Source organism: Mastomys coucha, unplaced genomic scaffold, assembly GCF_008632895.1.
Source record: "Mastomys coucha isolate ucsf_1 unplaced genomic scaffold, UCSF_Mcou_1 pScaffold8, whole genome shotgun sequence".
In the NCBI taxonomy this organism is placed as follows: Eukaryota; Metazoa; Chordata; class Mammalia; order Rodentia; family Muridae; genus Mastomys; species Mastomys coucha.
The window spans coordinates 31,055,035-31,060,485 of record NW_022196914.1 but is presented as its reverse complement, the minus strand read 5'-3'; the positions used below and the strand labels follow the sequence as shown (position 1 = coordinate 31,060,485).

Below are 5,451 nucleotides of genomic sequence, written 5' to 3'. Positions count from 1 at the left end.
GAACGGATATGGCATCCACAGACTCTTGCTTGGCCCAGAGAGAGTGGCACTCTTAGGAGGCATGGCCTTGTTGGGGGTGTGGCCTTGTTGGAGGGGGTGTGGCCTTGTTGGAGGGGTGTGGCCTTGTTGGAGGAGGTGTGGCCTTGTTGGAGGGGTGTGGCCTTGCTGGAGGGGTGTGGCCTTGTTGGAGGAGGTGTGGCCTTGTTGGAGGAGGTATGTCACTGTGAAGGTGGGCTTTGAGGTGTCCTATGCTCAAGCTGCGTCCAGACTCCTTGCTGCCTGCAGATCAAGATGTAGAACTCTCAGCTACCTCTCCAGCACCATGTCTACCTGAATGCTGTGAGTCTTCCCACCATGACAATAGTGGACTAAAGCTCTGAAACTATAAGCCAGCCCCAGTTAAAGGTTTTCCTTTATAAGAGGAGCTGTGGTCATGGTGTCTCTTCACAGCAATGAAAACCTAAGACAGGCTTTATTTACCAATGAGAGATTTTAGGAAATGGTGACCATTTCCAGGTGACCAAGTGTTGAGGACCAATCTGAAAAGATATCTTATAAAGTCCACTTGAGACCTTGAGGAGGTCAAACCTGTACACTGTGACGGTCACATGTCGGGGCCTGACGACGTGTACCTGCCTGGTGTTCCTGAGGCTGTCCTAATAGATGTCATTCCACCTCGCTGACAATGGAAACTTTAAGGGTTTGATGAAATCTAGGACTTTGAGATGGATCCTTATGCTGGACGGCTCTGTTGTCCTCTCAGGGTCATTGAAGGAGAGTGAGAGTCAGAACTGAGGGAGATGTGAAGCGAAAGAGCTGGAACCAGCCCTGCACCCGGCACATGGAAAGGAACTATCAGGGAGCAGATGAGCTATTGCAGCCTGAGGTAAGTTCTCTTCACTCCTGGACTTCAGGCTTCTGACCTCTAGCCCTGTGTGATGAAAAATGTTGGCTTCTCTATACTGCCATGTTCGTGTCCTGCGTGCTGCTATAGAAAACCAACACATCTGGCCCCCTGACTGGGTAAAGCAACATGTTCAAGTTCCTAGGTTCCTAGGATGACCTGCTGAGGGTCCTAAATAGTCACAAACATCCTGCTCTCAGGTCTGGGCTATGCCTGGGTTCATCACACATCCCTGTCATCCAGCACAGGCAGTCAGGAAGCAGGGGAAGGTTTCCGAAGAAGATTGGACAAGAAAGGCACAAGCCTGGGTGTAGGGGATGGGAAAGGGGAAGAGAAACCTGCTGGGCTGCCGCTGCAGCATTGTGGGTGCAGGAGCCCACTGTTCTGCTCCAGAGGGACACAGTCAGGGAAAGGTTGGTGGTAAGGGGCATCTGTGCTTCCATGACAAGGCTCTGTCTGCTGGTCCCAAGAGTGAGGTGAGGAGCCATAGAAACCAAGCCGGATCCCTTAGCCTCATTCCTGGTGCTCAAAACTGCCACCACCAAGCCTGAAGCCTGCCCTTTCCCCTCATTTCACTCCCTGCAGAAGATGGCAGCTGCAGCAGGTACAGGCTTCTCTCTTCTCCATGCCACGCAGATGGGTGCATCACCTTTCCAGCCTCCCTCACAGGTTTGAGCCCCAAGGATATTGGTTCTCTCCTGCCCATTTTGCAAGGGCATCAGTGGGTGTCTGAGACTTCCCTCATTCTCCCTAGGTAGCCAAAGTTCAGCTCCTTCTCAGTGCTCTAAACTCCTGAGACCCAAGTAGGGTTCCAAGGCTTCCACCTGCCTCAGGAGACTGAGGCCCACTCCTCAGCTATGGGAGCCTGTGTGTGACCAACCTTGGTACTTCAGTCCACCCTTGCTGCTGGGTCAACCTTCGTGTCCTGATGCTTCCTTCATTCTGCATCTTCATTCCCAGGCTCCCTACAGATTCCCATTCGTATAGCTGATGTTCTCCTTCTGATGGATTCTGTGGCTTCCACTGCTGGGATATGCTGACCACTTGTAGACATCCTCAGAAATTGGGCAAGGTTCCCTAGGAAGGCAGAAGAGCCCAGCGGAGGTGGCAGGAAAGCGTGGGGTGACATAGAGCGTTCAGCCGAACACTGTCCCATCCCATCCGTCTTTGTGGTGTGCTTCGCAGCTAGGCTCATCCAGACATTAGCAGGTCAGCAAACCTGAATTCCCTTGATGGATTTACATCACAGAATTTTATACCTCAGTTCTGTCCTTATTGTCACTTGTCACACTGGAGATGATATGGGAGGTGGCCCGCAGCAAGGCTGGGGCAAACATCACCTACCTGCCCAACATCAAAGGAGCTCATCCTCTGCTCCAAGGGAGTCAGTTTTGCTGTTTTCCAGGCTCTCCTGGCACCACGGGCATCCGACACACCTATTGATCACTACCTCAGCATAACAGGAGTGGAAGAAAAGGCAGCTCCTATCTGAAGCCAGCTCGGCTTTACCAGGAGGAACGATCCTCACGCGTGACTGACACCGCACTGTCTCCACATGGAATACTTGCCAAATAGGAAACACCAGGGGAGTCCCCGCCTGCTCCTTCCAGTGTCCTCTTTACGGAGTTGGTTTTCTGTTAACATTTTCTTCTCCTCTAAAGTATCTCATGAGACAGGAGCCTCGGTGACCTCGGCATGGCCATTTCGTTAGCATTCAGCATTTGCCAAAGGCTTGACAGGCACAACAGTTTTTACAGTAAATTTTTTTGTTGTTGTTGCTTCCTAAGTACAAATGTTTCTAAAGAAATCTATGGTGCTGGTGACCTCTGATGTGCAGCTGAGAGCAGCGAGAAAAAAAAAAAATGGAGTTTCTGTCCCAAGGCAGACATGCTGGACTCAGCTCTGTCTCCTTCCAGCTCTTCAAGGTGCTGCAGCTTTCAAGGCACAAACCTGCCCAGATACAGAAAGCATCACACACACACACACACACACACACACACCGCCCCTTCACACTCTCCCCCACTGCCCCACCCCATCTCTAGGTCCAGGACCTCAGGAGAAGGCACTGGGTGAGAAGGAATCTGCTCCTGGTCTTCAAGTGAAGCCCGGCTGCCCCTCCCCTCCCTTTCCTTGGCTGTGCCCTTAGGCTGTCCCTCCTGCTGTGCCCCCTGGAGGAGAACAGTAGGCGCCAGCACCCACACTGCTGCAGCAACACCCCAGTGCCTTTCTCTTCCCTTTCCATCCCCCACACCCAGGCTTGTGCTTTTGACATGGTTTTTCAAAAACAGCTTTGAGCGGCTAATTTGCAGGCACACACTCTGCCCTCTGGAAGTGTATAATTCCAGGGTTGTTTTTGCATGTTCAGATAATGTGCTCCCGCAGACGGTTTCAGAACACTTCAGTGCTTCCAAAAGGAAACCCTGTGCCTTCAGCCGTTTCTCTCACATCCCTCGGTCCCTGAGCAACATCCCCTGCGCCCCTGGTGTTCTGGAATCTTCTTTCATTTCTACAGAGAGCCTTCTTTGGGAATTCATTCCCTATAAATGAATCATAGCTTCTGCCCCTTGTGAATGGTTTTTCCAGGGAGCATCCCATTCCTGTCCACCCCTGCCGGAGCCGACGTGAATGCAACATTCCTTCCCACAGCCAGAGCAGTCCCTGTGTGGACTACTTTGGTTTATACATCACCCACTAGTGGATGACCATCTGGAGTGTCCATTTGTTGACAGTGAAGCATGCCTCTGTGGACATTCATGGTTGGTTTTCATTTACGCTGAGCCAGCCTCTAGGAGTGGCATGGCAGGGTGAGGTGGTAAGCTTATAAATAGTTGTCTGGGCCGTTAGGAAATGGCTTTCTTGGTTGTTGGCACCTTGCTATATTCCTACCAGCAGGGAGAGTCTGCTTTGTCCACCATGTGACTTTTCCCATTGCCAATGCTGAGGGCCAGGTCATCCAGTGCCATGCACTCTCTGAGGCTCTGCTTCCTGAACATTGCATCACTTCCCAATGGTCTGTCCCACCCTGTCAGCGTTCTCCAGAGTCACAGAACTATGGAATGTCTCTCAATACTGAGGGGGGTCTGCACTCCAACTACCCCACAGTCCAGCTGTGAACGGGAAGTCCAAGAATCTAGGAATTGCTCAGTTCCACGAACCTAGTTGTTTCAGCTAGTCTTCTATAGAAGTAGATTCCAACAGATGTGCTGGCAACTACATGAAAGCAAGCAAAGAAGAGTGAATCTTCCTTCTTCCAATGTCCTTATATAGGCCTCCAGCAGAAGGTGTGGCCCAGATTTAAAGTTTATACCACCATGCCTGGATCTGGGACTTGCTTTGTCCCAGGCTGACCTTGAACTCAGAGCTCTGCTTGCCTCAGTCTCCTGGGATTAAAGGCATGTACTACTTTGCCTGGGCCTAAGCTTTTCATGGCCACTATGCCTTAAGATCTCCATGCCAAGATCCAGATCAGAAACTTGCATCTTCCAGCCTTAAGACCTGAATCACAGGTGAGCCCTCCAATTCTGGATTGTAGTTCATTCCAGATACAGTCAAGTTGACAACAAGGAGTAGTTATTACATACCTCATGCCATTCTGACATCAAGGACCCTGTGAGCCTCTTCCCCAGCCCTTGCAGGAACTCCGAAAGGCAGAATGATGGCCCAAATAGGACTCAGGCAAGAACCTCCACACCTCCCCTTCTTAATGTCCTTCTTTCCCAGCATGCACCTCACCTCCAGCCGACACCTGATCCCTGTGTCCTGTCCTCAGATACAGCACCCAAATAGCTCCTGCTGTGCCTCATTGCCACAACAACCCTGTTCCCCAGAGCAAGCACTCTGATATTGCCACAATGTTGATGGATGACACACAGGTGAGCTCTTCAGGTCACTTGCTCTGTTCTCTGCTAAGCCCCTAAAGTGCCCCAGGGGACAGATACTGTCTCTGCCTGTTAAAGGCAGTTCTCTTCTATGTCCCCACTCTCACCATCTCTCATCCATGAGGCTTCTTCACACAACCACTCCAAAGACCATCTCCCTACTGAATTGTTGGACTTTTAAGTGAGGATCTGGGGATAGCACCCCCAAAGGTCTCACGATCTCTTTTATACTATGGCCACTGCCATGAAGTTAAGTACTGTGTCTTACTGCAGATGTAACTCAATCAGCAGAGTGCTTACCTACCATTCAGGAAGTGGTAGATGCAGTTCCCAGCATTGCATAAACTAGGTATGGGTGTACACCTGTTGTCTTAGTTAGGGTTTTACTGCTGTGAACAGACACCATGATCAAGGCAACTCTTATAAGGACAACATTTAGTTGGGGCTAACTTACAGGTTCAGAGGTTCAATCCATTATCATCAAGTAGGGAACATGGTAGCATCCAGGCAGGCGCCATGCAGGAGGAGCTGAGAGTTCTACATCTTCATCTGAAGGTCGCTAGCAGAATACTGGCTTCCAGATAACTAGGATGAGGGTCTTAAAGCCCACACCCACAGTGACACACCTACTCCAACAAGGCCACATCTACTCCAATGGGGCCACATCTC

General features: G+C 50.8%; 1 long non-coding RNA gene across 2 annotated transcripts; it reads left to right on the top strand.

The window, feature by feature from the left end:
* The first annotated feature begins 233 nt into the window (after nucleotides 1-233).
* LOC116083589 lies at nucleotides 234-2,700 on the top strand. 2 transcript variants are annotated; one of them, XR_004115785.1, is made up of 4 exons: nucleotides 234-339; nucleotides 764-886; nucleotides 1,865-2,113; nucleotides 2,310-2,700. It is a non-coding gene; the product is annotated as an uncharacterized LOC116083589 (long non-coding RNA). The 2 variants fall into 2 exon arrangements; XR_004115784.1 differs by having other exon boundaries at nucleotides 1,865-2,700.
* Nucleotides 2,701-5,451: the final 2,751 nt, after the last annotated feature.